Source organism: Oxyura jamaicensis, chromosome 7, assembly GCF_011077185.1.
Source record: "Oxyura jamaicensis isolate SHBP4307 breed ruddy duck chromosome 7, BPBGC_Ojam_1.0, whole genome shotgun sequence".
Lineage (NCBI taxonomy): Eukaryota > Metazoa > Chordata > Aves > Anseriformes > Anatidae > Oxyura > Oxyura jamaicensis.
This window is the reverse complement of record NC_048899.1, coordinates 33,778,430-33,792,826: the sequence shown is the minus strand read 5'-3', so window position 1 is coordinate 33,792,826 and position 14,397 is coordinate 33,778,430. Positions and strand designations below refer to the sequence as shown.

The window sequence follows — 14,397 nt, the reverse complement described above, 5'->3', positions numbered from 1 at the left end:
GCTCCTGGGACAGAGAACTCCAGCAAAGAGATGGGGCAGACAGCCAGGTCAGAAACAGCTTAAAATAGCTGCAGCTAACACACGGAATTTAAAAGCACATCCTGAGGTGCTCCAGCAGAAGACCTCAGCAAGGCAAAACCAGGCACGGGCAAAATGCACAGCTCCTCAAGGAGATGGGGTAACAGCTATAACCAGTAACACTGAAGTCTGCAGCTCAGAATTAGCAAGATTATACTAGAACTGGTTCTACTGTATACTAGAACTGTTCTACTGTAAGAACTAGAATCGAGTGCACCATTTTGTGCTTTTCTCTGAATTTTATTTCCCATCTTCAGCCTCAAAAAAATAAAGCTGAATTTTACCTCAACCAAGAGAAAACCCAGTGCCTAGCAGACTTTGAACCGCAACCTCCTAGTCTACATCAGCCAAGCTCGTTAATAAAAATTCCTCAGCATTAGCCTTGCATTATTGTGCTATTATATAGGAAACTCCACATTAGATAACCTAGACTATTCCCTACAGGAGTCATCTATCCATTTCCCTAGAGAAGAAATGCAAAATTATTTCTTCGAGCATTTCAATTTCATTTTAGTCTAGCTTTATGGGACCCAAAAGATGGCCATTTCCACCACTATTCCTCTTGGGAAGCTATTCTATTTTAATAGTCTACTGCTGTCATTTTTTCTTCCCGTGGTATACAGCCAAAGTGATCTTTCTCCCTCCTTAGTTTCACTCCATTACTCTTACTCAAACAAATCACTGGCATGTGAAAGTATATTGAATGAAGAATTCTTTTTTCCAAATACTTCAGTTACAATCAGAAGTTCACCAAATTGAAAATGGGAACCTTGATACTCTTTTTGCATAAAAAACTTCTTTGAAAGATTTAGTTAGTTGGGTGGGGGGTCTTAAAAAAATAAATCATAGGATTAGCATAAAGCATTGGACTACATGCCCTAGAGCCAGGTGCTTATTTGCTACAGAGAAGTTGTACAGAGCAACAGCAGTATAATGCTCTGCTCAGTAACCTTTGCAGATTGTTATTACCTAGAAAATTCACACTGAAGTGGTAACAATTGCTTTTGGCAGCCAAAAGCTTATGCTCACAAATGTTATCAGTTGGGGTTTTTTGATCATTCACTTTCCTGGTACCTATCATAGCAAACAGTGAACAAGTTTGCGTACACAGCTGCTTCTTCATGGAAATTTAGTAAGAGGTACAGCTCATCTCAGGCCTATTCAGTGACTTGTACCGAAATAGTCACAAAAAATACTACATCCTGTGCAAAAAGCAACAACATACATTTATATGCTAGGAAACCAGACTGCACTTCATGATAGTTCACCTAAACAGTCTTGGAACAATTAATTTCAGTGAACTGGGTATTAAATGTCATCTACAGCAGCATCCTAGGAAAGGCAGCCAGGTCAAGAGGTAGAGCTGCATATCCAGTCACTTTGGTGAATATGAAGTAGCAATCTGAAAATGCAGCAATATGAACACCTGGTGAAAGTCTGCAAGACAAGCAGAAATAGTCCTAGAAAGACATCAACAAGTTCCTACATGTACACAGGGTTTAAAAAAAAATTAAAAACTACAGTTCTTATCCTGTGGAAACTGGTTTCTAAAGCTCGTATACAGGTACACAATTTTTCCTACTGTTTTTTTCAAAACCAACCTGATATTAGCTTACTTCTACTTTTAGATTTCAGAACTCAAAAATAATCTGCTTAAGATGCATTTTTCCACAACAAAAGCTATTCAAACCTCTGCAGTTTCCTACTATTTCTCCTACTTACAGCAGTCTTATTTGCTCAAGACAAGAAATTTTCAAAGCATCTCTTACCTCTTTATAGACAGGTTGAACTAAGCAGCAATGAACTTTTAGAACTATGGATGAAAGCAGGGTAAGGGCTAGGCATAAGTAACGTTAAAAAATGTTATACGAGTAATATTAAAATTGTTTTTCTCACAAAGGTTAAACTCTTTTTAAGTAAATAATTGCTAAAAGACTCCTATGGCTTTCAATTTCCATTGAACCATGTGATGGGCAGCTCACAAGAGAAGACCACTTAGCAATGAGCACTCTGGCTTTAGGCACCGAGCCCCACTGCTTCTCCAGCTGGGGAGGACAGACCTTGCTGCTCTTGCTTTCAGCTTCAGGCTGCTCACCTGGGACTGGGAGGGCAAGGGAGAGGGGGATGGTCCACATCAGGCTACCCTGCTGGAGAACTCGCCCAAAAAGCTAACATCTATTCATGCAATAAAAATCTGTGAGTTTTTGAGCATTTGAACTGAAGCCTAGGACTATATTCAATGTAACAAGAGAAAATAGTGTCTTGCAAAAAGCCCTAGCTACCAAGGTGTGAATACCTGAAATCTTACTCGCATCTTGTTATGCAGGACGTTTGCTTTTTTCACCTACTTACACCACCCGCTTGTTCCACTATGTGTAGGCTGCTTTACTGAAGTTTAAACACAGCAGTAGGGCAAACAACTCGAGGGGGCTGGCACAGGCCCCTTGGGGCAGCCTGGCTAATCCAGGCACGGTTAAACAGATCGCAGTTTGACAAAAGCAACTGGGGCTGATAAAAGGCCGGCGATTTAATCAGAGCTTGCTCGTTTGTAGGACACTTCTTCAGCTGCCTTTGGGAGGCTGTTGCTGGCAACACACCCCACAAAACACCATGCTGCAGCCACCATCACAGCCAGTTGCCCTCCAGAGCACCTGCTGATGCCCTCACCGCTTGCACCGGTAAGTCAAATCCCTCATGTCCTGGAACTGCTGGGCCTGCAAAGGCCTTCAGGAGCTACGGCCATAGGTTTGCTTCATCTTCCCTGACGTCAGGGAGGCAGGCAGAAAGCCGGAGCCGGCCTGCTGCTTCTTGCCTCTGCCACATCAGGGGCAGCCCCGCTGTGATTCACCCCGACACGGCTGCCTCATCAGCCGGGGAGCAGAGCAATGCCTGCCGTGCCGCTCTGGAAAGCCGCCTTCACAGAAAGGAAAAGAAACAGGAGGGGAAAAAAAAATGCAATCTAGTACCAGGAAAGCAGGAAGCCAGCTCACACCAAGCACCAAGCCCATCTTTGCAAGCAACACAAAGTTTCTGTGAAGGGTAAGAGGCTAGAGTTTATTAGATACATGGACAAAACACAGCTGCTGATGCTACTGCCAGGTATTTTTCTTGTCTGTCAGAGGGTACAGCGCATTTCCAAAAACAACTAATATTTAAATTCTTAAAAATGATATCTGGCCTGTAAGAAATATTCAAAACTAGTGACTACAGAATAAAACCTGATCTGTCTTGATAATCTTATTACTGCAACTAACCACAGCAGCTAACTATGTAGACAGGATGCCACATTCAAAATGTCAGCAGGCTATTATCTATGGAGGCTTTTCTCCTATTTCTACATATATTACGATTTTTATTTTTGGAGAGGAACCACACTTTAGAAGAACACTGAGGAGGAGACACCTTTTGCCATAAGTAATCCAGGTGCCCCCAGACACAGAAGCCTCTCACGGGACATAACAGTGCAAATCCATTCTTCCATATTCACAGTATCTCTCTTCTCAGGCCAACCACATGCCAAGTGTTTGTTTTCCTAAAATGTTTAAAGTATAATTACACAAATGGTATCACATGCTTCAAAACAAATATTCTTCCATTTTTCATTTTTAAAATTCGTTTCCTACATGCACAGAAGTAACGAGCAAAACCTAGCTCAGCAGATTCTATACAGAGATGAAAAGCATCGAAACATGACCGCATCCCTTCTGCTCCTCTGAAACCACACATACCAGGCACTACCAGCCCTAACTGTAAGCTCACGTCAACTTCAGTGGCTAGTGCTACAACGTGCCATACATCAACCTACAATTACCCAAAAAAGCTAACTAGAGATTTCAGACCATTTGGTTTCTAGTACAACGTTTCCAGAACTGAAGTAGTATGACTCAAGCCTTTAAGTGAGTTCATGCAGAGTGTAAGAAGAACGGAAGGCATGGAAAAAAAAGCACCTAAAATAGGTACAAATCTGGTTGTACATAAATAACTGCCGCAATTATCTTCGCACACAGCAGTGACATGACATGAGTTGAAAGGACGGTATTCTGTCATCTTTTACAACAACAGTTATTCAATTTAATACGTAAATATCAGCGTGACCAGTGAATACAATGCTCATTAAAAGCAGTTAAAGAACCTTAATGTTATCACAATATATTGCTCCATCCCAGAAGCTGAAACAAACTATATTAAGCACTTGCTTGCTAAATTCATTACAAAGTTGTTCTACTGATTTTATCTTCAAGGGTTTTGATTACAAACAAACGAGCCTGAAAATAAACCCGGTTAGCAAAGAATCCATCTGTTTTAAAATTAAAAAAAGCATCAAAGACTACTTGTTGTGTTGCTGAGGTACTGTGTACAGATTAGGTAATTCAGAGCCCTATTGTGTTAAATTCTGTGGACAGTAAACAAATCCCTGCTCCAAAGCATTTTAAGAAATTATTAGCTAACTGACACAAATCATTACACCCGTACACTAAGCACTCAAAGCAACAAGTGACTTGTACTTAAAATTCATTTCAAGTTCAGGTAGTGGGCAGGTATTTATTTTGTTTGTTTTGACTTAAACATTGAAAATGGTTATGCTTCACAGGCTACAGGCAATGCTAATGGAGGAAACAGATTCATCAATTAGAAACTGAATAAAGAAGGCCAGGAAAATTAAAACTTTGGGGAGAAGTAGTTTTCCAAAGAAAAAGTCAACATGGAACAGAGAACTAGAAAGTATGACACCAGAGGAGAAAGTTACACCAGCTGCTCCTCCAGCCAGGAGGAGTTCTGCATCTCCACGCAATTTCAGTTGTTCAGGAAGGAACAGATGATGCAAATAACCTCAAACCTTTTTACAGACACCCAAGTCTAATTAATTTCCCAAGCATTTAATACACAACAAAACACAGCATTGCAAATAAATCAAGTGCGAGTCATCGCTTCCCCCCCCCTTCCCTTCACCTCCATTTGTAGCCCTGCTTCGGGATTGATTTTGCAAGTGACTCGACCAAGTATGAGTAGGCACCTGGGAGGGGATAAGCGCTACAGCAGCGATCAGGAAGAAGGACAAGGGAAAGCCTGGCTCCCAAGTTTCACCCAGAAATCCTCCCCACAGCACAGCACGGGCAGGTACAGCAGCAAATCCGTCCCACCCTGAGAACTCGGGCAGCTCCCCAGCTGCTGCAGACACGCACCCCCACACCAGTCGGGCCCTGGCCAAGAGCTACTCAGTGGCATTTTCCCTGGCACACCATTACTTTGTTTTTCTCTAAAGCTGCAAGCTAAATTACATGTCAAGTGATAATTCACCTTTGAGCTACACGAATTAAGTCACAATATAGTGCAAAGAGCAAACACGCGCATGAAGGTGGATGGGACTGACACTGTTCAGTACTGGATTAGGTACCACTAATTAAAGCTAAGCAGCTGTCCATCCTAAAGCAATCGTATAGCTTGAGTACAGAGTACTTAGCAGCTAAGTCAGCTCAAGTTTTTTTTAAGAGATATAATTTCCTTTATGAAGTATTCACACATACACAAGACGTAAATTACCATTTTGCAAGTGCTCATAAAACCCGCCAGCTTCACTCCATAAATTTAGCAATGAAATCAAGGAAGAGCACATTAAGACATTTCTAATGCTAAAAGAAGTGGTTAGAAGCCAAATACGTGCTAGGAGCCTCTATAATAGAGGTAAGAACTCAACACAGAAATCCTTTTCTCTGTTCACCTAGCATTCAACATGACACGAAGTCCACTTAAAATTATTTCATCCATCTTTAATCTCTGAGCAAACAGCATGGAAAAGAACCTAGCTTCTTTTCCACTAAAGCAACTGTCCAATTCCCAAACCAGGAAATGGGACAATATATTACAATTGGTTTATGATTTCCCCCAAAAAAGACTAGTAACCAATGAAAATTGGCAAGTGTAACATTTGTCACAAAAAATTAAAGGGCTTTAAGGTGATACAATGTGGCATCATGGGTGAGTGAATCTAATTCAGGGAATTTGAAGGTGTTAGCTCTCTAGATTATTCCGTGTCAATGAGTTTCTGAGTCAGCAGAAGGAGCATCTCACTTTCCACTACATTTCCTAAATGCAAACACTGATCACAAGAACGCTGGCAGACACAACGAACCGCTTTGCGAGCACGCAGGCAAAGACCATAAAAAAACTTTTATAGCCCACAAAGAATGGTTTTAAACCAAGTTACCAAAAACCACACAGGAAAACTATTAACTTGGGTAAGACGGCATCATGAAAGTTGAGGGGATTTCTGTTTAGATTTACTCCAATACTGATCACCCGCCTGCCAAAATTCAACCATACCACACAAGTTGAAGAGCTAAAACCACTACAAAAGCTTGAAGCCTTTATGCACCTCAATACACACGCTATCTAACACAGTATGCACACTACTTAAGAAAGCCACTCAGCTACGGCAAGTGGCCATCCTCTCTCAGTAACAACTACTACTACAAAATTGCCATTACGACCATACCTCCACCCCTCACACAGTTGCAACAGGTCTCTCATTTAATTAAGCACAAACTAAAGCAGAGGCTTCATCCTTTTGTTTGAGGCGAGGACACTAGTCGGCATACTTTTGGGATGGGTAGGACAAGGAAAAATAGAAATAAGTTGCTGTAAAGAAATAAACCGGGAAGTTTCTCAAGGAATGAAAGCAGGAAAGAGTTCTGTTGTAAATATGCAGGAATTCTGAAGAGGGAGGAAAGGTATGAAGAGCAGAGGTATGAACGCCTCAAGGAGGCCATCTCCAAAGCGATGCAGCCAAGCTCCATCACGGCCTCACACACACCACAACGTTAAGCAACCAGTGATGCAAGGGCATCTTCTATTTCATCCCAGAAAGGCCCCTGTGATGAAACAGACCGTTGAATTATTGGCTTTTTCTTCCTCTTCAGTCCGACAAGCTCTGCAGAGCTGGGACAGGGCTGCATGTCCCTTCACCTCTATGCTAATAGGCTTCTGAAACCAGGTAATTCACACAGCTTAACGCATCCCCAGTGCATTGCTTTGCTACCCTATCATTAGTTGACTGTGTAGCTTCTGAGCTGATCTGATGGCAGACGGTTAAGGAAGCACTGTGTGGGTGACTCCTAAGAAGCCAAAGTGCTTTAGCATAAGCAGTGAGGGAGGACCTAAAAAAAGTGGGAAGAGAAGTGACACGACACCAACACTTTTCAAAGCACTCGTGCTTTGATCAGGGCAGAGTACTGTGAAGATCACAGGGTTTTACGATTACAAGTATCAAGTTCTTGTTACTCTAATTGAGAGCAATCTCATGAAGATTTCCTTACTCTTAACCACATTTTGTCAAGTACACAAAATGCAAAAGGGGCATGTTGTAGACTTTGTTCAAAGCGACAGAAACGCCTGTAATAAACAAATGCCACAAAATATTGCCAGACAAAAACACAACACAAATATCTACTTCTCACCAGCAGCCAGAAAGAGAATGAGATGGGGGTGGTTTTGTAAAACAAGACTCATGGAAGTCTCCTTCTGAGCATGCCCCAGGACCTGGAAACAAGCTTGAAATTTCTAACTACGGTCACCTCCTCGACAGGGGCACAAGACAAAGAAAACAGTTATGGCAGATAGTGAAGAGACTGCACATGACAGAGTGGGAAAACCACAAAGGCAGACACAAAACCAAGAAAGAATAGATAAAAAAGGAAGTCGATGAGATCTATGTGCAAGTCTTAACTACATTATCTATTACTGCCCACCAGCCATTTCTTTTCTACTTTAACTTGTGATGTTAGTAACTGCTTTTTCTCTCCTATATGCTTATTTTTAAGTGTCAAATGCATAAAAATTAACAGAGAAACACAATGAAAAGGAGAAAAGTGGCTTTTATGTAATTTCAACAGACTGCCCAAGATGATTTGTCCAAGTGATCAGGACAGAGAAAAACATGTTTTTTAAAATACATTTTATATTTGTTCCACGGCATCTAGAAGCTTTTAATAGCAACAAGTAGCTTATAGGTCAAAACATAACTCTATTTTCACCGACAATCTAAAAGCAAACTGCACGGTACTTTAGTTAAAAGTCTGGCAGAAAGCTGTTTCAAGGCAATACAACACCGAGGATATTTCTGGATATTTAAAATCTCAGGTTTCCAGAAGAGAGTTAAAAGTAGCTTCTGGTGACGTACCAAACCCTGCCGCGTTTGCAGCTTTACATACAAGATATACTGCTCGAAAGTGATTTTCCCTGCCTGAATATCCACCTACGGGGTTGCAGGGGGCATGCCACGCAGTAAGCGCACGCGAGCATCGAGCGTAGGTGTTTGTCCAAAATCTGTATGCCAGAAGCACAGGAGAAGCCAGGTGAAATACTGAGGGCCTCCTAAGGTAACAGTGTCCGATTAAAAATGAATTTTTGCCTCCAGAAATAACAAAAAGTCCCATGAAAACCGGAGGAGGACCAAAACTTTCTCTTTTTTCTCCCGGAGCAGCGACACAAACACCTCGGCAGCCACACGCACGGCTCGGCTGCGGCCCCCCCCCGCGGCACCAGCGCCTGCAGCCGCCTGCGATACCCATCAGAACAGCGCTGAGGGAGGGCCCGGCCCGGAGCTGCCGAGCTCGGAGCTTCCTCCCTTTGTGTCCGGGGGCCGGCCCGCTGCCTCCGGCAGCGCCTTCCCGGTGCGGTGCTACCTACTGGGTTGACCTGGCGGCCCTACGGGGGGCGCAGGCAACCTCGCACCGGGGCGGCCCCGCCGGGATTTCGGGGAGGCCCCGCTGGGATTTCGGGGAGGCTTCGCTTCCTCCGCCTCCCCCCCCACCAGCCCTCGATGACGTCTCCCGTGACGCAATACCGGCCGATGACATCACCGGCTGAAAACCGGCGTTGGCCAAGGCACAAAATGGAGCCCGGCTGCGGCCTCGCGGGGCCACCCACAGCCACCGGGGCGTCCCCAACCCCCCTCCCCGGGGGGCTCGCACCGGGCCGGGCCCTCCTGGAAGGCCCCGCGAACACCGGCAGGAGGCACGACAAAGGCCTCCCGCCGCCCCCCAACCCCCCATTCCCTCGGAGCCCCCGTCCGTTCGCTACGTACCGGGGCGCGGCGGCTCTCATAGCGCCGGGGCGGGCGGCCAGCGGTCAGCGGCGGGAGGCGGAAGCGGCGAGGCCGGGCGGTGGCGGAGCCGCATCGCGGCCCCTCGCGGCTCCCGTACGGCCCCGCCGAGGAGCCGCCGCCGAGCCGCCGCCGCACTTCCGGGCACGGAGGGGGCGGGGAGCGCCGCGCCGAGCCGAGCCCATCCGGGGACTCCGCGTGGCCGCGCCCCCGGCCGGGCGGGGCGGGGCGAGGGCGGCCGTTGGGGTGGGTGGGAATTGCCGTTGGCGCTGAGGTGGTGGTGGTTGAGGAGACCCCGGGGTGCGGGAACCGTAAGGTTCTCCGTTGTTCCCCACCCCTCCGCCCCCACCGATTGCTTCAGGGTCCTTTCAGAGCTTTTCACGGTTTTTTGTCTGTTTTTTTTTCATTTGTCTGTTTTCAGACAAATTACCCTGAAAATCACCCTCGCCCTCTCCATCTCCTGCCAGGTGTTTGTTAGGGCTGTGGGAAACAAAGTTGTGTGGAAAATTCCGCTAAGCTCGCGTGTTCAACCGTGATGGTGCAGGCTCGGCGGGGAGTATGTCGTGCTGACGGGGTGAAGGTCCTGCTGTCCCAAAATAAGGGGCATAGCTAAGAAAAACAGGACAAGCAATGTGAAATAAGTAAAAATCACAGACCTTCTAGTCATGAGAGAAGGGAAAAACAAGGAAATTAACCATCAAATAAAACTGTACATATATGGTATAGCAACAAGCATTGAGTAGTTCGTGAACCTGTGGTAATGAGGTGAATGTGGTAATGTGAACCTCTGCCAATGAGGAAACCGGGGAGGAATCAGGCGTCGCGTAATAGGGGACATAAGATTATGATACGCTTTTGCTGGGCGCTCCTGCTTGCAGAACACCCACCGCTTCGACTGAAAATAAAACTGCTTCACCGAGATCCTCGCCTGAGCCTGTGTGGCTGCAGGGTGTCTCTCAGGGGACCTGAGGAGAACCGGCCCGCTTCCATTCCCTCCCACATCACGTGCAGCACCCAGCAGCTGTGAGAGTAGCCGGCCTCATCTGCTTCCCCTAGTCCAAGTGGAATAAATTGCTCTAAATCATTGACATGCTGCTTCTAAAAGTAAAGGAAATTGTAATTCTAAATTCCATATACAATACTGCAGTCTTCTTTGTGGAGAATTGTAAATAAAACTTGTGTAATTATTTATTTATTTATTTATTTATTTTTTCTGAGAGCTATAATCTTATGAAGAATATGAGCTATGGGCACAACTCACCAAGACACAGTTAAGGCTCGCTGACACCTCAATTCCCTCCCTCGAGAACGATCCCTACACGCAGCGCTGTGCTGGGTAAGGATACCCAGGCAAGGTCTCAAAATCAATACAGCTGCATTAGGGAGGCACATTGCCCTGGATCATTCATCCTGCGGAGAACTGCACTGATGGGGCCACGCAGCTTGTGGTAGTACTTGTTCACTCAGAATTATTTCAGGTGCTTGTCCAATGTGGCACTGTACTTTTAGATGGCTCAGCATTTTTTGTTTGGTTGGTTTATTGTGTTTCCTACCAGCCCTTGAAGGAAATAGCTTCAGAGCCACAGCAAGTGTTTATTCCATTTAGCTGAAGAGAACACTTGGAGGAGGGCTAGGCCTTTACCTTTTGTAAAGCCCACTACTTAGAAGAAAATACATCGTACCTTTGTTGTTTCTGTGAGACACAGGTAGGACAGGCTGTCGGGATTCTTGGTATTGTGAGCTGAACAGTTCGGTGCTTGGAGTAACTATTACAAAGGGGAAGGAAGTTAAAAAGGTCTGCTCTTTCACAAGACAGAACTAACTCCACTAGAAATCAAGGGTGTGTTCCTGCTTCTAACTGAAAAGGCCATATGGGAATCTTATGATTTAAACGGAGTAATTTAGCACATCGGGAAAGCAGTAGGCTAAGATCATTTCATATAGTAACTAACTACCACCTCCTTTAAATCCCACTTTAGAGGAAGTCTGCAATGATGGGTCATTAACAGCAGCTGTGAAAAACATGCATATTTGTCAACAGACAAAAGGTGAGAGAACAGCTCAGAAGTTTTTAGGCTCCCACTAATGCATGCATCTCTTGATTTAAGATCTTTTGCTTTCCCTTAGAGACGTAATATTCTGATGTGTGGGCAAATGCCACAGACGGGCGTGCAAATGGTTGCCAAGTAAAGCAACAAGCACTTTCCAGATCTGGGTCTCCAGCTGGTTTTCGCAGAAACTGAATTTATTTTCCTGTACTTTTTTCAATAACTGCTCAGTCTTATTCTCTGCTATTCCCATTTTCATGTCCTGATTTTGTTTCTCCTCTTGGTGCCAAATTGCAGTGTGCCAAACAGCACCAGCCTCTTGCATCACACCAAGGTGAAATACCATCAAGTCAGGATGCATCACTATTGTTTGCATTATAGAAGCACTTAGCAGGTCAAGTGAGGTAGGTGGCCTTTTATACCAGACGTTTTACAAAGCATGCGACAAAGAGTTTAATTAGAAAAGACAGAAGATGGTAGAAAAAAATAAGGGTGACATGATTAACTACACTTACAGAGCAAAGATTGCAGCAGAGAGCAGAGAACTAAGCTTTCCTGAATCCAGAGTGAATGCCCTAGATCGTAGTTTCTCTGCTCAGGCAGAGGGCCCGCAGGAATATGCACATACAATATACGCTTCTTTATGGCAGATTTTTTTTTTACTACTATCATATTCTTCAAAGCTTTTCAGGGAAGGTAACATGTTACATTGCTGTCTATAAAGACATTAAAGCAAAAAAAGAAGAAAAATGCCTCTGTAGATGTTCTTTCTTCTCATCTTCCACTGGGATAGAGCAATGTTTCCACTGCACTGCAGTGCTGCCTTCCTTCTCTGGAAGTCCTCATATTCCTCAATGGATACCTTCTTGAGGGTAGACTTTTTTATCAGCATAACTAACAATTCTTACATATTTATAGAATAAATTCATTTAAGAATGCTCACTGAAAGCATAAGAAAGCATATTAGCACACTGTTATAAAAGGATTAGTATTTGGAGATTTTAAGTGCTCTAATCTGGGTAGACAATACAAGCTTTTGTCTTTCCAGGGTGATCAAATTTCAGGCTGTCAGGATTTTCACCTTAGATAAATCCTTCAACATAAAGCTCATCTGCACTATATTAAACATCCTATTTCCTGTGCTACTATTTGAAACAGAGAAAGTCATCCAGGTTACTGACCGGATTTCCTCACCCTTGCTTTGTGATAAGAGGTGGACTGTATGAATTCAACTGCTGCACACGATGATGTTAACTCTCAAAATGTTTAAAATAGATTGGTTTCATTATTAGGCGTCTGGGCGGTCCTACAGATTTAAGGGAAAGAGTAGCATATGGAAACACGCACTTAAATGATATGCACGTTGAAGTTGCAAGTGAAAGTAATTCTTTACCCAATAGGTAACCGCATTTCAGTTGTGAAATTATATATCCTAATTTCTGATTCATTATAAACCTCTTTGAGATCTTTTTGGTGAAAGGAAGCATTTTACACGCATGCAAACACATTGCTGCGATACGTTTCTGAGATTGAAAACTAGATTAAGATAATCTTTTCAAATGAAAGTCCAGACTTGACTAGTAATTTCATCTCATTTCTTAAGCAGTTTGCTCACTTTTATAACTGATGGTAGAAAAATCAATGGCAAACAACCCAAGACTGTTAGTGTCACATGCTTTCTGTTTTCCTTTCCTCCCATGTCTAAATGAGAGTACCTTCTGAAAGAATCATGATAAATCTTTAATAACTTTTTTTTTTTCTTTTTTTTTTTTTCCCTACCCTATTTAGTTGTAAAAGAGCAACATTTCAAACATACTGCCAAGCTGTATGGTTGATTTAGCATTAAATAAATTCAAGGCCTGATTTAGCTGATGTGAGTCCCATATTATGGACAGTTTTAAATTTTATGGACAGTGTATAAATTTTCATCAAATAAGTTTTTTAGTCTTTTTATAATGTAGCGGCTTACAAAATTGAATTGCTTTTTGGAATATGAAATTTCAGGGTATTAAGGCATTGCCCAGCTTACATTGACTTGCCACCTTAATTTATTTTTATATTTTTTTTCTATATTTTGCTTTTGGATTTTCTTCCTTAAAAGAAAAATAACAAAACCTGGTAAGCTGCAACAACCTAATAATTTCTTACAAGTTAGTGATACAGCTCTAAAATTCATTTGTAATGTTTCAAGAGAATGGTTCATCACTTGAAAAGGTCTATGTATTGAAACCAGCACTCTTCACTGGAAAATTTATGCTAGGTTTGGCAGAGAGGCTTTAGCAAGCATGCAGTTTCTTCTGAGCGAGACTGTCTGAATAAACAGCTACTGTTCCAGTGGCTATCGTGAAGAGCCTGCTTGGGTTGGGTGGGTTAGATTCAATCTGTTTTTCGCCATTTAGGTTAGAATTTTGATCTCCTGTCTTTTCCATCACAGGTAAGACCTTAAGTACCAAGCTACTGGCTGATATTCAATAAGAATATTCTCTGTTCTTCTCTGCTTATACTTTGTATAAATAAGCTTTGATGTTAGCAGAGACTTGAACCTGGGACTTCCAATTTTTGCCTGACCTCAGCAGCTGTTCTGTCTGAGCTTCCCTTTCTTCTTCCATTTAAAACAAACACATCAAAATTTTTCATCCAAAAGGTTTAAATGAAAAAAAACATTTGAGTTTTCTAGCTTTCACAAGATGGGCAAGTATTTCCCACAAAATTTTAGTTAGCTTTACAACACATTTTTGTTCAAGGGAAGCCTGTATGTTAACAACATCTGTATTTATTCTCCCTCACCAGAAGCCTGATGCGTTAAAAGAGGAAGTTATTATATAGAATCTGCTTTATATTGTCATGATCTTCATCCTCAGTTTCTCTTTTTGTGTTTGCTGTATTCATTAGAACATCTTAAACTATATAGTAAGGACTTCAAAGCAGGTATCATATCTTTCTGTGGATATTTATTTAATGCATTGTGGAAGAGAACTCATTGAAAAGTGGTTGCAGCAGTACATGACATTATTTTTTCTGCAGAATAGCCTACTACAAATCCCTGACCACCTTTGATGAGTTCCTCCTCAATATTCTCTAACACATTATCACGTTTCTTGTCCAAAAAAAATCTCATATTATTTTCAGTCATCTGCCCCTACAAATCTTCTACCTTTTCCTTATCTTTCC

At 43.0% G+C, this 14,397-nt stretch overlaps 1 protein-coding gene across 1 annotated transcript in view; it reads right to left on the bottom strand.

Moving 5' to 3' along the window:
* The window catches only part of SPOPL (speckle type BTB/POZ protein like), a 33,742-nt gene extending 24,391 nt beyond the window's left edge, over positions 1-9,351 (bottom strand). The window contains exon 1 of the mRNA XM_035331413.1: positions 9,161-9,351. The gene's annotated coding sequence lies outside the window, so the exon portion shown is untranslated. The remainder of the gene's footprint in view (positions 1-9,160) is intronic.
* Between the last annotated feature and the right edge of the window lie 5,046 nt (positions 9,352-14,397).